We start from the raw sequence: 20,564 nt of genomic DNA, 5'->3' as shown, positions 1-20,564 counted from the left end.
TGTGACAGGGCTAGGCCAGAACAGAGGTACAGGACAGAGGTAACAGGGACATGAAAGAGGTGACAGGGCTAGGCCAGAACAGAGGGACAGGAAAGAGGTAACAGGGACATGAAAGATGTGACAGGGCTAGGCCAGAACAGAGGTACAGGACAGAGGTAACAGGGACATGAAAGAGGTGACAGGGCTAGGCCAGAACAGAGGGACAGGACAGAGGTAACAGGGACATGAAAGAGGTGACAGGGCTAGGCCAGAACAGAGGTAACAGGGACATGAAAGATGTGACAGGGCTAGGCCAGAACAGAGGGACAGGACAGAGGTAACAGGGACATGAAAGATGTGACAGGGCTAGGCCCGAACAGAGGTACAGGACAGAGGTAACAGGGACATGAAAGAGGTGACAGGGCTAGGCCAGAACAGAGGGACAGGACAGAGGTAACAGGGACATGAAAGAGGTGACAGGGCTAGGCCAGAACAGAGGGACAGGACAGAGGTAACAGGGACATGAAAGAGGTGACAGGGCTAGGCCAGAACAGAGGTAACAGGGACATGAAAGAGGTGACAGGGCTAGGCCAGAACAGAGGGACGGGACAGAGGTAACAGGGACATGAAAGAGGTGACAGGGCTAGGCCAGAACAGAGGGACAGGACAGAGGTAACAGGGACATGAAAGATGTGACAGGGCTAGGCCAGAACAGAGGTACAGGACAGAGGTAACAGGGACATGAGAGATGTGACAGGGCTAGGCCAGAACAGAGGGACGGGACAGAGGTAACAGGGACATGAAAGATGTGACAGGGCTAGGCCAGAACAGAGGGACGGGACAGAGGTAACAGGGACATGAAAGAGGTGACAGGGCTAGGCCAGAACAGAAGGACAGAACAGAGGTAACAGGGACATGAAAGAGGTGACAGGGCTAAGCCAGAACAGAGGGACTGGACAGAGGTAACAGGTACATGAAAGAGGTGACAGGGCTAGGACAGGACAGAGGTAACAGGGACATGAAAGATGTGACAGGGCTAGGCCAAAACAGAGGGACAGGACAGAGGTAACAGGGACATGAAAGAGGAGACTGGGATAGGCCAGAACAGAGGGACAGGACAGAGTTAACAGGGACATGAAAGAGGTGACAGGGCTAGGCCAGAACAGAGGGACAGGACAGAGGTAACAGGGACATGAAAGATGTGACAGGACTAGGCCAGAACAGAGGGACAGGACAGAGGTAACAGGGACATGAAAGAGGTGACAGGGCTAGGCCAGAACAGAGGGACAGGACAGAGGTAACAGGGACATGAAAGAGGTGACAGGGCTAGGCCAGAACAGAGGGACAGGACAGAGGTAACAGGGACATGAAAGAGGTGACAGGGCTAAGCCAGAACAGAGGGACAGGACAGAGGTAATAGGGACATGAAAGAGGTGACAGGGCTAGGCCAGAACAGAGGGACAGGACAGAGGTAACAGGGACATGAAAGATGTGACAGGGCTAGGCCAGAACAGAGGTACAGGACAGAGGTAACAGGGACATGAGAGATGTGACAGGGCTAGGCCAGAACAGAGGGACGGGACAGAGGTAACAGGGACATGAAAGATGTGACAGGGCTAGGCCAGAACAGAGGGACGGGACAGAGGTAACAGGGACATGAAAGAGGTGACAGGGCTAGGCCAGAACAGAAGGACAGAACAGAGGTAACAGGGACATGAAAGAGGTGACAGGGCTAAGCCAGAACAGAGGGACTGGACAGAGGTAACAGGTACATGAAAGAGGTGACAGGGCTAGGACAGGACAGAGGTAACAGGGACATGAAAGATGTGACAGGGCTAGGCCAAAACAGAGGGACAGGACAGAGGTAACAGGGACATGAAAGAGGAGACTGGGATAGGCCAGAACAGAGGGACAGGACAGAGTTAACAGGGACATGAAAGAGGTGACAGGGCTAGGCCAGAACAGAGGGACAGGACAGAGGTAACAGGGACATGAAAGATGTGACAGGACTAGGCCAGAACAGAGGGACAGGACAGAGGTAACAGGGACATGAAAGAGGTGACAGGGCTAGGCCAGAACAGAGGGACAGGACAGAGGTAACAGGGACATGAAAGAGGTGACAGGGCTAGGCCAGAACAGAGGGACAGGACAGAGGTAACAGGGACATGAAAGAGGTGACAGGGCTAAGCCAGAACAGAGGGACAGGACAGAGGTAATAGGGACATGAAAGAGGTGACAGGGCTAGGCCAGAACAGAGGGACAGGACAGAGGTAACAGGGACATGAAAGATGTGACAGGGATAGGACCGAACAGAGGTACAGGACAGAGGTAACAGGGACATGAAAGAGGTGACAGGGCTAAGCCAGAACAGAGGGACTGGACAGAGGTAACAGGGACATGAAAGAGGTGACAGGGCTAGGCCAGAACAGAGGGACAGGACAGAGGTAACAGGGACATGAAAGAGGTGACAGGGCTAGGCCAGAACAGAGGTAACAGGGACATGAAAGATGTGACAGGGCTAGGCCAGAACAGAGGGACAGGACAGAGGTAACAGGGACATGAAAGATGTGACAGGGCTAGGCCCGAACAGAGGTACAGGACAGAGGTAACAGGGACATGAAAGAGGTGACAGGGCTAGGCCAGAACAGAGGGACAGGACAGAGGTAACAGGGACATGAAAGAGGTGACAGGGCTAGGCCAGAACAGAGGGACAGGACAGAGGTAACAGGGACATGAAAGAGGTGACAGGGCTAGGCCAGAACAGAGGTAACAGGGACATGAAAGAGGTGACAGGGCTAGGCCAGAACAGAGGGACGGGACAGAGGTAACAGGGACATGAAAGAGGTGACAGGGCTAGGCCAGAACAGAGGGACAGGACAGAGGTAACAGGGACATGAAAGATGTGACAGGGCTAGGCCAGAACAGAGGTACAGGACAGAGGTAACAGGGACATGAGAGATGTGACAGGGCTAGGCCAGAACAGAGGGACGGGACAGAGGTAACAGGGACATGAAAGATGTGACAGGGCTAGGCCAGAACAGAGGGACGGGACAGAGGTAACAGGGACATGAAAGAGGTGACAGGGCTAGGCCAGAACAGAAGGACAGAACAGAGGTAACAGGGACATGAAAGAGGTGACAGGGCTAAGCCAGAACAGAGGGACTGGACAGAGGTAACAGGTACATGAAAGAGGTGACAGGGCTAGGACAGGACAGAGGTAACAGGGACATGAAAGATGTGACAGGGCTAGGCCAAAACAGAGGGACAGGACAGAGGTAACAGGGACATGAAAGAGGAGACTGGGATAGGCCAGAACAGAGGGACAGGACAGAGTTAACAGGGACATGAAAGAGGTGACAGGGCTAGGCCAGAACAGAGGGACAGGACAGAGGTAACAGGGACATGAAAGATGTGACAGGACTAGGCCAGAACAGAGGGACAGGACAGAGGTAACAGGGACATGAAAGAGGTGACAGGGCTAGGCCAGAACAGAGGGACAGGACAGAGGTAACAGGGACATGAAAGAGGTGACAGGGCTAGGCCAGAACAGAGGGACAGGACAGAGGTAACAGGGACATGAAAGAGGTGACAGGGCTAAGCCAGAACAGAGGGACAGGACAGAGGTAATAGGGACATGAAAGAGGTGACAGGGCTAGGCCAGAACAGAGGGACAGGACAGAGGTAACAGGGACATGAAAGATGTGACAGGGCTAGGCCAGAACAGAGGTACAGGACAGAGGTAACAGGGACATGAGAGATGTGACAGGGCTAGGCCAGAACAGAGGGACGGGACAGAGGTAACAGGGACATGAAAGATGTGACAGGGCTAGGCCAGAACAGAGGGACGGGACAGAGGTAACAGGGACATGAAAGAGGTGACAGGGCTAGGCCAGAACAGAAGGACAGAACAGAGGTAACAGGGACATGAAAGAGGTGACAGGGCTAAGCCAGAACAGAGGGACTGGACAGAGGTAACAGGTACATGAAAGAGGTGACAGGGCTAGGACAGGACAGAGGTAACAGGGACATGAAAGATGTGACAGGGCTAGGCCAAAACAGAGGGACAGGACAGAGGTAACAGGGACATGAAAGAGGAGACTGGGATAGGCCAGAACAGAGGGACAGGACAGAGTTAACAGGGACATGAAAGAGGTGACAGGGCTAGGCCAGAACAGAGGGACAGGACAGAGGTAACAGGGACATGAAAGATGTGACAGGACTAGGCCAGAACAGAGGGACAGGACAGAGGTAACAGGGACATGAAAGAGGTGACAGGGCTAGGCCAGAACAGAGGGACAGGACAGAGGTAACAGGGACATGAAAGAGGTGACAGGGCTAGGCCAGAACAGAGGGACAGGACAGAGGTAACAGGGACATGAAAGAGGTGACAGGGCTAAGCCAGAACAGAGGGACAGGACAGAGGTAATAGGGACATGAAAGAGGTGACAGGGCTAGGCCAGAACAGAGGGACAGGACAGAGGTAACAGGGACATGAAAGATGTGACAGGGATAGGACCGAACAGAGGTACAGGACAGAGGTAACAGGGACATGAAAGAGGTGACAGGGCTAGGCCAGAACAGAGGGACAGGACAGAGGTAACAGGGACATGAAAGAGGTGACAGGGCTAGGCCAGAACAGAGGTAACAGGGACATGAAAGAGGTGACAGAGCTAGGCCAGAACAGAGGGACGGGACAGAGGTAACAGGGACATGAAAGAGGTGACAGGGCTAGGCCAGAACAGAGGGACAGGACAGAGGTAACAGGGACATGAAAGATGTGACAGGGCTAGGCCCGAACAGAGGTACAGGACAGAGGTAACAGGGACATGAAAGATGTGACAGGGCTAGGCCCGAACAGAGGTACAGAACAGAGGTAACAGGGACATGAGAGATGTGACAGGGCTAGGCCAGAACAGAGGGACGGGACAGAGGTAACAGGGACATGAAAGATGTGACAGGGCTAGGCCAGAACAGAGGGACGGGACAGAGGTAACAGGGACATGAAAGAGGTGACAGGGCTAGGCCAGAACAGAAGGACAGAACAGAGGTAACAGGGACATGAAAGAGGTGACAGGGCTAAGCCAGAACAGAAGGACAGGACAGAGGTAACAGGGACATGAAAGAGGTGACAGGGCTAAGCCAGAACAGAGGGACTGGACAGAGGTAACAGGGACATGAAAGAGGTGACAGGGCTAGGACAGGACAGAGGTAACAGGGACATGAAAGATGTGACAGGGCTAGGCCAGAACAGAGGTACAGGACAGAGGTAACAGGGACATGAAAGAGGTGACAGGGCTAGGCCAGAACAGAGGGACAGGAAAGAGGTAACAGGGACATGAAAGATGTGACAGGGCTAGGCCAGAACAGAGGTACAGGACAGAGGTAACAGGGACATGAAAGAGGTGACAGGGCTAGGCCAGAACAGAGGGACAGGACAGAGGTAACAGGGACATGAAAGAGGTGACAGGGCTAGGCCAGAACAGAGGTAACAGGGACATGAAAGATGTGACAGGGCTAGGCCAGAACAGAGGGACAGGACAGAGGTAACAGGGACATGAAAGATGTGACAGGGCTAGGCCCGAACAGAGGTACAGGACAGAGGTAACAGGGACATGAAAGAGGTGACAGGGCTAGGCCAGAACAGAGGGACAGGACAGAGGTAACAGGGACATGAAAGAGGTGACAGGGCTAGGCCAGAACAGAGGGACAGGACAGAGGTAACAGGGACATGAAAGAGGTGACAGGGCTAGGCCAGAACAGAGGTAACAGGGACATGAAAGAGGTGACAGGGCTAGGCCAGAACAGAGGGACGGGACAGAGGTAACAGGGACATGAAAGAGGTGACAGGGCTAGGCCAGAACAGAGGGACAGGACAGAGGTAACAGGGACATGAAAGATGTGACAGGGCTAGGCCAGAACAGAGGTACAGGACAGAGGTAACAGGGACATGAGAGATGTGACAGGGCTAGGCCAGAACAGAGGGACGGGACAGAGGTAACAGGGACATGAAAGATGTGACAGGGCTAGGCCAGAACAGAGGGACGGGACAGAGGTAACAGGGACATGAAAGAGGTGACAGGGCTAGGCCAGAACAGAAGGACAGAACAGAGGTAACAGGGACATGAAAGAGGTGACAGGGCTAAGCCAGAACAGAGGGACTGGACAGAGGTAACAGGTACATGAAAGAGGTGACAGGGCTAGGACAGGACAGAGGTAACAGGGACATGAAAGATGTGACAGGGCTAGGCCAAAACAGAGGGACAGGACAGAGGTAACAGGGACATGAAAGAGGAGACTGGGATAGGCCAGAACAGAGGGACAGGACAGAGTTAACAGGGACATGAAAGAGGTGACAGGGCTAGGCCAGAACAGAGGGACAGGACAGAGGTAACAGGGACATGAAAGATGTGACAGGACTAGGCCAGAACAGAGGGACAGGACAGAGGTAACAGGGACATGAAAGAGGTGACAGGGCTAGGCCAGAACAGAGGGACAGGACAGAGGTAACAGGGACATGAAAGAGGTGACAGGGCTAGGCCAGAACAGAGGGACAGGACAGAGGTAACAGGGACATGAAAGAGGTGACAGGGCTAAGCCAGAACAGAGGGACAGGACAGAGGTAATAGGGACATGAAAGAGGTGACAGGGCTAGGCCAGAACAGAGGGACAGGACAGAGGTAACAGGGACATGAAAGATGTGACAGGGCTAGGCCAGAACAGAGGTACAGGACAGAGGTAACAGGGACATGAGAGATGTGACAGGGCTAGGCCAGAACAGAGGGACGGGACAGAGGTAACAGGGACATGAAAGATGTGACAGGGCTAGGCCAGAACAGAGGGACGGGACAGAGGTAACAGGGACATGAAAGAGGTGACAGGGCTAGGCCAGAACAGAAGGACAGAACAGAGGTAACAGGGACATGAAAGAGGTGACAGGGCTAAGCCAGAACAGAGGGACTGGACAGAGGTAACAGGTACATGAAAGAGGTGACAGGGCTAGGACAGGACAGAGGTAACAGGGACATGAAAGATGTGACAGGGCTAGGCCAAAACAGAGGGACAGGACAGAGGTAACAGGGACATGAAAGAGGAGACTGGGATAGGCCAGAACAGAGGGACAGGACAGAGTTAACAGGGACATGAAAGAGGTGACAGGGCTAGGCCAGAACAGAGGGACAGGACAGAGGTAACAGGGACATGAAAGATGTGACAGGACTAGGCCAGAACAGAGGGACAGGACAGAGGTAACAGGGACATGAAAGAGGTGACAGGGCTAGGCCAGAACAGAGGGACAGGACAGAGGTAACAGGGACATGAAAGAGGTGACAGGGCTAGGCCAGAACAGAGGGACAGGACAGAGGTAACAGGGACATGAAAGAGGTGACAGGGCTAAGCCAGAACAGAGGGACAGGACAGAGGTAATAGGGACATGAAAGAGGTGACAGGGCTAGGCCAGAACAGAGGGACAGGACAGAGGTAACAGGGACATGAAAGATGTGACAGGGATAGGACCGAACAGAGGTACAGGACAGAGGTAACAGGGACATGAAAGAGGTGACAGGGCTAGGCCAGAACAGAGGGACAGGACAGAGGTAACAGGGACATGAAAGAGGTGACAGGGCTAGGCCAGAACAGAGGTAACAGGGACATGAAAGAGGTGACAGGGCTAGGCCAGAACAGAGGGACGGGACAGAGGTAACAGGGACATGAAAGAGGTGACAGGGCTAGGCCAGAACAGAGGGACAGGACAGAGGTAACAGGGACATGAAAGATGTGACAGGGCTAGGCCCGAACAGAGGTACAGGACAGAGGTAACAGGGACATGAAAGATGTGACAGGGCTAGGCCCGAACAGAGGTACAGAACAGAGGTAACAGGGACATGAGAGATGTGACAGGGCTAGGCCAGAACAGAGGGACGGGACAGAGGTAACAGGGACATGAAAGATGTGACAGGGCTAGGCCAGAACAGAGGGACGGGACAGAGGTAACAGGGACATGAAAGAGGTGACAGGGCTAGGCCAGAACAGAAGGACAGAACAGAGGTAACAGGGACATGAAAGAGGTGACAGGGCTAAGCCAGAACAGAGGGACTGGACAGAGGTAACAGGTACATGAAAGAGGTGACAGGGCTAGGACAGGACAGAGGTAACAGGGACATGAAAGATGTGACAGGGCTAGGCCAAAACAGAGGGACAGGACAGAGGTAACAGGGACATGAAAGAGGAGACTGGGATAGGCCAGAACAGAGGGACAGGACAGAGTTAACAGGGACATGAAAGAGGTGACAGGGCTAGGCCAGAACAGAGGGACAGGACAGAGGTAACAGGGACATGAAAGATGTGACAGGACTAGGCCAGAACAGAGGGACAGGACAGAGGTAACAGGGACATGAAAGAGGTGAGAGGGCTAGGCCAGAACAGAGGGACAGGACAGAGGTAACAGGGACATGAAAGAGGTGACAGGGCTAGGCCAGAACAGAGGGACAGGACAGAGGTAACAGGGACATGAAAGAGGTGACAGGGCTAAGCCAGAACAGAGGGACAGGACAGAGGTAATAGGGACATGAAAGAGGTGACAGGGCTAGGCCAGAACAGAGGGACAGGACAGAGGTAACAGGGACATGAAAGATGTGACAGGGATAGGACCGAACAGAGGTACAGGACAGAGGTAACAGGGACATGAAAGAGGTGACAGGGCTAGGCCAGAACAGAGGGACAGGACAGAGGTAACAGGGACATGAAAGAGGTGACAGGGCTAGGCCAGAACAGAGGTAACAGGGACATGAAAGAGGTGACAGGGCTAGGCCAGAACAGAGGGACGGGACAGAGGTAACAGGGACATGAAAGAGGTGACAGGGCTAGGCCAGAACAGAGGGACAGGACAGAGGTAACAGGGACATGAAAGATGTGACAGGGCTAGGCCCGAACAGAGGTACAGGACAGAGGTAACAGGGACATGAAAGAGGTGACATTGCTAGGCCAGAACAGAGGGACAGGACAGAGGTAACAGGGACATGAAAGAGGTGACAGGGCTAGGCCAGAACAGAGGGACAGGACAGAGGTAACAGGGACATGAAAGAGGTGACAGGGCTAGGCCAGAACAGAGGTAACAGGGACATGAAAGAGGTGACAGGGCTAGGCCAGAACAGAGGGACGGGACAGAGGTAACAGGGACATGAAAGAGGTGACAGGGCTAGGCCAGAACAGAGGGACAGGACAGAGGTAACAGGGACATGAAAGATGTGACAGGGCTAGGCCAGAACAGAGGGACGGGACAGAGGTAACAGGGACAGGAAAGATGTGACAGGACTAGGCCAGAACAGAGGGACAGGACAGAGGTAGCAGGGACATGAAAGAGGTGACAGAGCTAGGCCAGAACGGAGGTACAGGACAGAGGTAACAGGGACATGAAAGATGTGACAGGGCTAGGACAGGACAGAGGGACAGGACAGAGATAACAGGGACATGAAAGAGGTGACAGGGCTAGGCCAGAACAGAGGGACAGGACAGAGGTAACAGGGACATGATAAATGTGACTGGGCTAGGACAGAACAGAAGTAACAGGGACATGAGAGATGTGACAGGGCTAGGCCAGAAGAGAGGGACAGGACAGAGGTAACAGGGACATGAAAGAGGTGACAGGGCTAGGCCAGAACAGAGGGACAGGACAGAGGTAACAGGGACATGAAAGATGTGACAGGGCTAGGCCAGAACAGAGGTACAGGACAGAGGTAACAGGGACATGAAAGAGGTGACAGGGCTAGGCCAGAACAGAGGGACAGGAAAGAGGTAATAGGGACATGAAAGATGTGACAGGGCTAGGCCAGAACAGAGGTACAGGACAGAGGTAACAGGGACATGAAAGAGGTGACAGGGCTAGGCCAGAACAGAGGGACAGGACAGAGGTAACAGGGACATGAAAGAGGTGACAGGGCTAGGCCAGAACAGAGGGACAGGACAGAGGTAACAGGGACATGAAAGAGGTGACAGGGCTAGGCCAGAACAGAGGTAACAGGGACATGAAAGAGGTGACAGGGCTAGGCCAGAACAGAGGGACGGGACAGAGGTAACAGGGACATGAAAGAGGTGACATTGCTACGCCAGAACAGAGGGACAGGACAGAGGTAACAGGGACATGAAAGAGGTGACAGGGCTAGGCCAGAACAGAGGGACAGGACAGAGGTAACAGGGACATGAAAGATGTGACAGGGCTAGGCCAGAACAGAGGTACAGGACAGAGGTAACAGGGACATGAGAGATGTGACAGGGCTAGGCCAGAACAGAGGGACGGGACAGAGGTAACAGGGACATGAAAGATGTGACAGGGCTAGGCCAGAACAGAGGGACGGGACAGAGGTAACAGGGACCTGAAAGAGTTGACAGGGCTAGGCCAGAACAGAAGGACAGGACAGAGGTAACAGGGACATGAAAGAGGTGACAGGGCTAAGCCAGAACAGAGGGACTGGACAGAGGTAACAGGGACATGAAAGAGGTGACAGGGCTAGGACAGGACAGAGGTAACAGGGACATGAAAGATGTGACAGGGCTAGGCCAGAACAGAGGTACAGGACAGAGGTAACAGGGACATGAAAGAGGTGACAGGGCTAGGCCAGAACAGAGGGACAGGAAAGAGGTAACAGGGACATGAAAGATGTGACAGGGCTAGGCCAGAACAGAGGTACAGGACAGAGGTAACAGGGACATGAAAGAGGTGACAGGGCTAGGCCAGAACAGAGGGAAAGGACAGAGGTAACAGGGACATGAAAGAGGTGACAGGGCTAGGCCAGAACAGAGGTAACAGGGACATGAAAGATGTGACAGGGCTAGGCCAGAACAGAGGGACAGGACAGAGGTAACAGGGACATGAAAGATGTGACAGGGCTAGGCCCGAACAGAGGAAACAGGACAGAGGTAACAGGGACATGAAAGAGGTGACAGGGCTAGGCCAGAACAGAGGGACAGGACAGAGGTAACAGGGACATGAAAGAGGTGACAGGGCTAGGCCAGAACAGAGGGACAGGACAGAGGTAACAGGGACATGAAAGAGGTGACAGGGCTAGGCCAGAACAGAGGTAACAGGGACATGAAAGAGGTGACAGGGCTAGGCCAGAACAGAGGGACGGGACAGAGGTAACAGGGACATGAAAGAGGTGACAGGGCTAGGCCAGAACAGAGGGACAGGACAGAGGTAACAGGGACATGAAAGATGTGACAGGGCTAGGCCAGAACAGAGGTACAGGACAGAGGTAACAGGGACATGAGAGATGTGACAGGGCTAGGCCAGAACAGAGGGACGGGACAGAGGTAACAGGGACATGAAAGATGTGACAGGGCTAGGCCAGAACAGAGGGACGGGACAGAGGTAACAGGGACATGAAAGAGGTGACAGGGCTAGGCCAGAACAGAAGGACAGAACAGAGGTAACAGGGACATGAAAGAGGTGACAGGGCTAAGCCAGAACAGAGGGACTGGACAGAGGTAACAGGTACATGAAAGAGGTGACAGGGCTAGGACAGGACAGAGGTAACAGGGACATGAAAGATGTGACAGGGCTAGGCCAAAACAGAGGGACAGGACAGAGGTAACAGGGACATGAAAGAGGAGACTGGGATAGGCCAGAACAGAGGGACAGGACAGAGTTAACAGGGACATGAAAGAGGTGACAGGGCTAGGCCAGAACAGAGGGACAGGACAGAGGTAACAGGGACATGAAAGATGTGACAGGACTAGGCCAGAATAGAGGGACAGGACAGAGGTAACAGGGACATGAAAGAGGTGACAGGGCTAGGCCAGAACAGAGGGACAGGACAGAGGTAACAGGGACATGAAAGAGGTGACAGGGCTAGGCCAGAACAGAGGGACAGGACAGAGGTAACAGGGACATGAAAGAGGTGACAGGGCTAAGCCAGAACAGAGGGACAGGACAGAGGTAATAGGGACATGAAAGAGGTGACAGGGCTAGGCCAGAACAGAGGGACAGGACAGAGGTAACAGGGACATGAAAGATGTGACAGGGATAGGACCGAACAGAGGTACAGGACAGAGGTAACAGGGACATGAAAGAGGTGACAGGGCTAGGCCAGAACAGAGGGACAGAACAGAGGTAACAGGGACATGAAAGAGGTGACAGGGCTAGGCCAGAACAGAGGGACGGGACAGAGGTAACAGGGACATGAAAGATGTGACAGGGCTAGGCCAGAACAGAGGGACAGGACAGAGGTAACAGGGACATGAAAGATGTGACAGGGCTAGGCCCGAACAGAGGTACAGGACAGAGGTAACAGGGACATGAAAGAGGTGACATTGCTAGGCCAGAACAGAGGGACAGGACAGAGGTAACAGGGACATGAAAGAGGTGACAGGGCTAGGCCAGAACAGAGGGACAGGACAGAGGTAACAGGGACATGAAAGAGGTGACAGGGCTAGGCCAGAACAGAGGTAACAGGGACATGAAAGAGGTGACAGGGCTAGGCCAGAACAGAGGGACGGGACAGAGGTAACAGGGACATGAAAGAGGTGACAGGGCTAGGCCAGAACAGACGGACAGGACAGAGGTAACAGGGACATGAAAGATGTGACAGGGCTAGGCCAGAACAGAGGTACAGGACAGAGGTAACAGGGACATGAGAGATGTGACAGGGCTAGGCCAGAACAGAGGGACGGGACAGAGGTAACAGGGACATGAAAGATGTGACAGGGCTAGGCCAGAACAGAGGGATGGGACAGAGGTAACAGGGACATGAAAGAGGTGACAGGGCTAGGCCAGAACAGAAGGACAGGACAGAGGTAACAGGGACATGAAAGAGGTGACAGGGCTAGGCCCGAACAGAGGTACAGGACAGAGGTAACAGGGACATGAAAGAGGTGACAGGGCTAGGCCAGAACAGAGGGACAGGACAGAGGTAACAGGGACATGAAAGAGGTGACAGGGCTAGGCCAGAACAGAGGGACAGGACAGAGGTAACAGGGACATGAAAGAGGTGACAGGGCTAGGCCAGAACAGAGGTAACAGGGACATGAAAGAGGTGACAGGGCTAGGCCAGAACAGAGGGACGGGACAGAGGTAACAGGGACATGAAAGAGGTGACAGGGCTAGGCCAGAACAGAGGGACAGGACAGAGGTAACAGGGACATGAAAGACGTGACAGGGCTAGGCCAGAACAGAGGTACAGGACAGAGGTAATAGGGACATGAGAGATGTGACAGGGCTAGGCCAGAACAGAGGGACGGGACAGAGGTAACAGGGACATGAAAGATGTGACAGGGCTAGGCCAGAACAGAGTGACGGGACAGAGGTAACAGGGACATGAAAGAGGTGACAGGGCTAGGCCTGAACAGAAGGACAGGACAGAGGTAACAGGGACATGAAAGAGGTGACACGGCTAAGCCAGAACAGAGGGACTGGACAGAGGTAACAGGGACATGAAAGAGGTGACAGGGCTAGGACAGGACAGAGGTAACAGGGACATGAAAGATGTGACAGGGCAAGGCCAAAACAGAGGGACAGGACAGAGGTAACAGGGACATGAAAGAGGAGGCTGGGATAGGCCAGAACAGAGGGACAGGACAGAGGTAACAGGGAAATGAAAGAGGTGACAGGGCTAGGCCAGAACAGAGGGACAGGACAGAGGTAACAGGGACATGAAAGATGTGACAGGACTAGGCCAGAACAGAGGGACAGGACAGAGGTAACAGGGACATGAAAGATGTGACAGGGCTAGGCCAGAACAGAGGGACAGGACAGAGGTAACAGGGACATGAAAGAGGTGATAGGGCTAGGCCAGAACAGAGGGACAGGACAGAGGTAACAGGGACATGAAAGAGGTGACAGGGCTAGGCCAGAACAGAGGTAACAGGGACATGAAAGATGTGACAGGGCTAGGCCAGAACAGAGGGACAGGACAGAGGTAACAGGGACATGAAAGAGGTGACAGGGCTAAGCCAGAACAGAGGGACAGGACAGAGGTAATAGGGACATGAAAGAGGTGACAGGGCTAGGCCAGAACAGAGGGACAGAACAGAGGTAACAGGGACATGAAAGGTGACAGGGGTAGCCCAGAACAGAGGGACAGGACAGAGGTAACAGGGACATGAAAGAGGTGACTGGGCTAGGCCAGAACAGAGGGACAGGACAGAGGTAACAGGGACATGAAAGAGGTGACAGGGCTAGGCCAGAATATACAGAGGTAACAGGGACATGAAAGATGTGACAGGGCTAGGACAGGACAGAGGTAACAGGGACATGAAAGAGGTTACAGGGCTAGGCCAGAACATAGGGACAGGACAGAGGTAACAGGGACATGAAAGAGGTGAAAGGGCTAGGCCAGAACAGAGGGACAGGACAGAGGTAACAGGGACATGAAAGAGGTGACCGGGCTAGGACAGAACAGAGGGACAGGACAGAAGTAACAGGGATATGAAAGAGGTGACAGGGCTAGGCCAGAACAGAGGGACATGACAGAGGTAACAGGGACATGAAAGAGGTTACAGGGCTAGGACAGAACAGAGGGACAGGACAGAAGTAACAGGGACATGAAAGAGATGACAGGGCTAGGCCAGAACAGAGGGACAGGACAGAGGTAACAGGGACATGAAAGATGTGACAGGGCTAGGACAGAACAGAGGGACAGGACAGAGGTAGCAGGGACATGAAAGAGGTGACAGAGCTAGGCCAGAACGGAGGTACAGGACAGAGGTAACAGGGACATGAAAGATGTGACAGGGCTAGGACAGGACAGAGGGACAGGACAGAGATAACAGGGACATGAAAGAGGTGACAGGGCTAGGCCAGAACAGAGGGACAGGACAGAGGTAACAGGGACTTGATAAATGTGACTGGGCTAGGACAGAACAGAAGTAACAGGGACATGAGAGATGTGACAGGGCTAGGCCAGAACAGAGGTACAGGACAGAGGTAACAGGGACATGAAAGAGGTGACAGGGCTAGGCCAGAACAGAGGGACAGGACAGAGGTAACAGGGACATGAAAGAGGTGACAGGGCTAGGCCAGAACAGAGGGACAGGACAGAGGTAACAGGGACATGAAAGAGGTGACAGGGCTAGGCCAGAACAGAGGTAACAGGGACATGAAAGAGGTGACAGGGCTAGGCCAGAACAGAGGGACGGGACAGAGGTAACAGGGACATGAAAGAGGTGACAGGGCTACGCCAGAACAGAGGGACAGGACAGAGGTAACAGGGACATGAAAGAGGTGACAGGGCTAGGCCAGAACAGAGGGACAGGACAGAGGTAACAGGGACATGAAAGATGTGACAGGGCTAGGCCAGAACAGAGGTACAGGACAGAGGAAACAGGGACATGAGAGATGTGACAGAGCTAGGCCAGAACAGAGGGACGGGACAGAGGTAACAGTGATATGAATGATGTGACAGGGCTAGGCCAGAACAGAGGGACGGGACAGAGGTAACTGGGACATGAAAGAGGTGACAGGGCTAGGCCAGAACAGAAGGACAGGACAGAGGTAACAGGGACATGAAAGAGGTGACATGGCTAAGCCAGAACAGAGGGACTGTACAGAGGTAACAGGGACATGAAAGAGGTGACAGGGCTAGGACAGGACAGAGGTAACAGGGACATGAAAGATGTGACAGGGCTAGGCCAGAACAGAGGTACAGGACAGAGGTAACAGGGACATGAAAGATGTGACAGGGCTTGGCCAGAACAGAGGTACAGGACAGAGGTAACAGGGACATGAAAGAGGTGACAGGGCTAGGCCAGAACAGAGGGACAGGACAGAGGTAACAGGGACTTGAAAGAGGTGACAGGGCTAGGCCAGAACAGAGGTAACAGGGACATGAAAGATGTGACAGGGCTAGGCCAGAACAGAGGGACAGGACAGAGGTAACAGGGACATGAAAGATGTGACAGGGCTAGGCCCGAACAGAGGTACAGGACAGAGGTAATAGGGACATGAAAGAGGTGACAGGGCTAGGCCAGAACAGAGGGACAGGACAGAGGTAACAGGGACATGAAAGAGGTGACAGGGCTAGGCCAGAACAGAGGGACAGGACAGAGGTAACAGGGACATGAAAGAGGTGACAGGGCTAGGCCAGAACAGAGGTAACAGGGACATGAAAGAGGTGACAGGGCTAGGCCAGAACAGAGGGACGGGACAGAGGTAACAGGGATATGAAAGAGGTGACAGGGCTAGGCCAGAACAAAGGGACAGGACAGAGGTAACAGGGACATGAAAGATGTGACAGGGCTAGGGCAGAACAGAGGTACAGGACAGAGGTAACAGGGACATGAGAGATGTGACAGGGCTAGGCCAGAACAGAGGGACGGGACAGAGGTAACAGGGACATGAAAGATGTGACAGGGCTAGGCCAGAACAGAGGGACGGGACAGAGGTAACAGGGACATGAAAGAGGTGACAGGGCTAGGCCAGAACAGAAGGACAGAACAGAGGTAACAGGGACATGAAAGAGGTGACAGGGCTAAGCCAGAACAGAGGGACTGGACAGAGGTAACAGGGACATGAAAGAGGTGACAGGGCTAGGACAGGACAGGACAGGACAGAGGTAACAGGGACATGAAAGATGTGACATGGCTAGGCCAAAACAGAGGGACAGGACAGAGGTAACAGGGACATGAAAGAGGAGACTGGGATAGGCCAGAACAGAGGGACAGGACAGAGGTAACAGGGACATGAAAGAGGTGACAGGGCTAGGCCAGAACAGAGGGACAGGACAGAGGTAACAGGGACATGAAAGATGTGACAGGACTAGGCCAGAACAGAGGGACAGGACAGAGGTAACAGGGACATGAAAGATGTGACAGGGCTAGGCCAGAACAGAGGGACAGGACAGAGGTAACAGGGACATGAAAGAGGTGACAGGGCTAGGCCAGAACAGAGGGACAGGACAGAGGTAACAGGGACATGAAAGAGGTGACAGGGCTAGGCCAGAACAGAGGTAACAGGGACATGAAAGATGTGACAGGGCTAGGCCAGAACAGAGGGACAGGACAGAGGTAACAGGGACATGAAAGAGGTGACAGGGCTAAGCCAGAACAGAGGGACAGGACAGAGGTAATAGGGACATGAAAGAGGTGACAGGGCTAGGCCAGAACAGAGGGACAGGACAGAGGTAACAGGGACATGAAAGATGTGACAGGGCTAGGCCCGAACAGAGGTACAGGACAGAGGTAACAGGGACATGAAAGAGGTGACAGGGCTAGGCCAGAACAGAGGGACAGGACAGAGGTAACAGGGACATGAAAGAGGTGACAGGGCTAGCCCAGAACAGAGGTAACAGGGACATGAAAGAGGTGACAGGGCTAGGCCAGAACAGAGGGACGGGACAGAAGTAACAGGGACATGAAAGAGGTGACAGGGCTTGGCCAGAACAGAGGGACAGGACAGAGGTAACAGGGACATGAAAGAGGTGACACGGCTAGGCCAGAACAGAGGGACAGGACAGAGGTAACAGGGACATGAAAGAGGTTACAGGGCTAGGACAGAACAGAGGGACAGGACAGAAGTAACAGGGACATGAAAGAGATGACAGGGCTAGGCCAGAACAAAGGGACAGGACAGAGGTAACAGGGACATGAAAGAGGTGACAGGGCTAGGCCAGAACAAAGGGGCAGGACAGAGGTAACAGGGACATGAAAGAGGTGACAGGGCTAGGACAGAACAGAGGGACAGGACAGAGGTAGCAGGGACATGAAAGAGGTGAAAGAGCTAGGCCAGAACGGAGGTACAGGACAGAGGTAACAGGGACATGAAAGATGTGACAGGGCTAGGACAGGACAGAGGGACAGGACAGAGATAACAGGGACATGAAAGAAGTGACAGGGCTAGGCCAGAACAGAGGGACAGGACAGAGGTAACAGGGACATGATAAATGTGACTGGGCTAGGACAGAACAGAAGTAACAGGGACATGAGAGATGTGACAGGGCTAGGCCAGAAGAGAGGGACAGGACAGAGGTAACAGGGACATGAAAGAGGTGACAGGGCTAGGCCAGAACAGAGGGACAGGACAGAGGTAACAGGGACATGAAAGATGTGACAGGGCTAGGCCAGAACAGAGGTACAGGACAGAGGTAACAGGGACATGAAAGAGGTGACAGGGCTAGGCCAGAACAGAGGGACAGGAAAGAGGTAACAGGGACATGAAAGATGTGACAGGGCTTGGCCAGAACAGAGGTACAGGACAGAGGTAACAGAGACATGAAAGAGGTGACAGGGCTAGGCCAGAACAGAGGGACAGGACAGAGGTAACAGGCACATGAAAGAGGTGACAGGGCTAGGCCAGAACAGAGGGACAGGACAGAGGTAACAGGGACATGAAAGAGGTGACACGGCTAAGCCAGAACAGAGGGACAGGACAGAGGTAACAGGGACATGAAAGAGGTTACAGGGCTAGGACAGAATATACAGAGGTAACAGGGACATGAAAGATGTGACAGGGCTAGGACAGGACAGAGGTAACAGGGACATGAAAGAGGTTACAGGGCTAGGCCAGAACATAGGGACAGGACAGAGGTAACAGGGACATGAAAGAGGTGAAAGGGCTAGGCCAGAACAGAGGGACAGGACAGAGGTAACAGGGACATGAAAGAGGTGACCGGGCTAGGACAGAACAGAGGGACAGGACAGAAGTAACAGGGACATGAAAGAGGTGACAGGGCTAGGCCAGAACAGAGAGACAGGACAGAGGTAACAGGGACATGAAAGAGGTGACACGGCTAAGCCAGAACAGAGGGACAGGACAGAGGTAACAGGGACATGAAAGAGGTTACAGGGCTAGGACAGAACAGAGGGACAGGACAGAAGTAACAGGGACATGAAAGAGATGACAGGGCTAGGCCAGAACAGAGGGACAGGACAGAGGTAACAGGGACATGAAAGATGTGACAGGGCTAGGACAGAACAGAGGTACAGGACAGAGGTAACAGGGACATGAAAGAGGTGACAGGGCTAGGCCAGAACAGAGGGACAGGGCAGAGGTAGCAGGGACATGAAAGAGGTGACAGAGCTAGGCCAGAACGGAGGTACAGGACAGAGGTAACAGGGACATGAAAGATGTGACAGGGCTAGGACAGGACAGAGGGACAGGACAGAGATAACAGGGACATGAAAGAGGTGACAGGGCTAGGCCAGAACAGAGGGTCAGGACAGAGGTAACAGGGACATGATAAATGTGACTGGGCTAGGACAGAACAGAAGTAACAGGGACATGAGAGAGGTGACAGGGCTAGGCCAGAACAGAGGGACGGGACAGAGGTAACAGGGACATGAAAGAGGTGACAGGGCTAGGCCTGAACAGAAGGACAGGACAGAGGTAACAGGGACATGAAAGAGGTGACAGGGCTAAGCCAGAACAGAGGGACTGGACAGAGGTAACAGGGACATGAAAGATGTGACAGGGCTAGGCCAGAACAGAGGTACAGGACAGAGGTAACAGGGACATGAGAGATGTGACAGGGCTAGGCCAGAACAGAGGGACGGGACAGAGGTAACAGGGACATGAAAGATGTGACAGGGCTAGGCCAGAACAGAGGGATGGGACAGAGGTAACAGGGACATGAAAGAGGTGACAGGGCTAGGCCAGAACAGAAGGACAGGACAGAGGTAACAGGGACATGAAAGAGGTGACAGGGCTAGGCCCGAACAGAGGTACAGGACAGAGGTAACAGGGACATGAAAGAGGTGACAGGGCTAGGCCAGAACAGAGGGACAGGACAGAGGTAACAGGGACATGAAAGAGGTGACAGGGCTAGGCCAGAACAGAGGGACAGGACAGAGGTAACAGGGACATGAAAGAGGTGACAGGGCTAGGCCAGAACAGAGGTAACAGGGACATGAAAGAGGTGACAGGGCTAGGCCAGAACAGAGGGACGGGACAGAGGTAACAGGGACATGAAAGAGGTGACAGGGCTAGGCCAGAACAGAGGGACAGGACAGAGGTAACAGGGACATGAAAGACGTGACAGGGCTAGGCCAGAACAGAGGTACAGGACAGAGGTAATAGGGACATGAGAGATGTGACAGGGCTAGGCCAGAACAGAGGGACGGGACAGAGGTAACAGGGACATGAAAGATGTGACAGGGCTAGGCCAGAACAGAGGGACGGGACAGAGGTAACAGGGACATGAAAGAGGTGACAGGGCTAGGCCTGAACAGAAGGACAGGACAGAGGTAACAGGGACATGAAAGAGGTGACAGGGCTAAGCCAGAACAGAGGGACTGGACAGAGGTAACAGGGACATGAAAGAGGTGACAGGGCTAGGACAGGACAGAGGTAACAGGGACATGAAAGATGTGACAGGGCAAGGCCAAAACAGAGGGAAAGGACAGAGGTAACAGGGACATGAAAGAGGAGGCTGGGATAGGCCAGAACAGAGGGACAGGACAGAGGTAACAGGGAAATGAAAGAGGTGACAGGGCTAGGCCAGAACAGAGGGACAGGACAGAGGTAACAGGGACATGAAAGATGTGACAGGACTAGGCCAGAACAGAGGGACAGGACAGAGGTAACAGGGACATGAAAGATGTGACAGGGCTAGGCCAGAACAGAGGGACAGGACAGAGGTAACAGGGACATGAAAGAGGTGATA

This window comes from Taudactylus pleione, unplaced genomic scaffold (assembly GCF_031769625.1).
Source record: "Taudactylus pleione unplaced genomic scaffold, aTauple2 ptg000186l, whole genome shotgun sequence".
In the NCBI taxonomy this organism is placed as follows: Eukaryota; Metazoa; Chordata; class Amphibia; order Anura; family Myobatrachidae; genus Taudactylus; species Taudactylus pleione.
The sequence above is the reverse complement of the archived record's forward strand: the minus strand, read 5'-3'. Positions refer to the sequence as shown.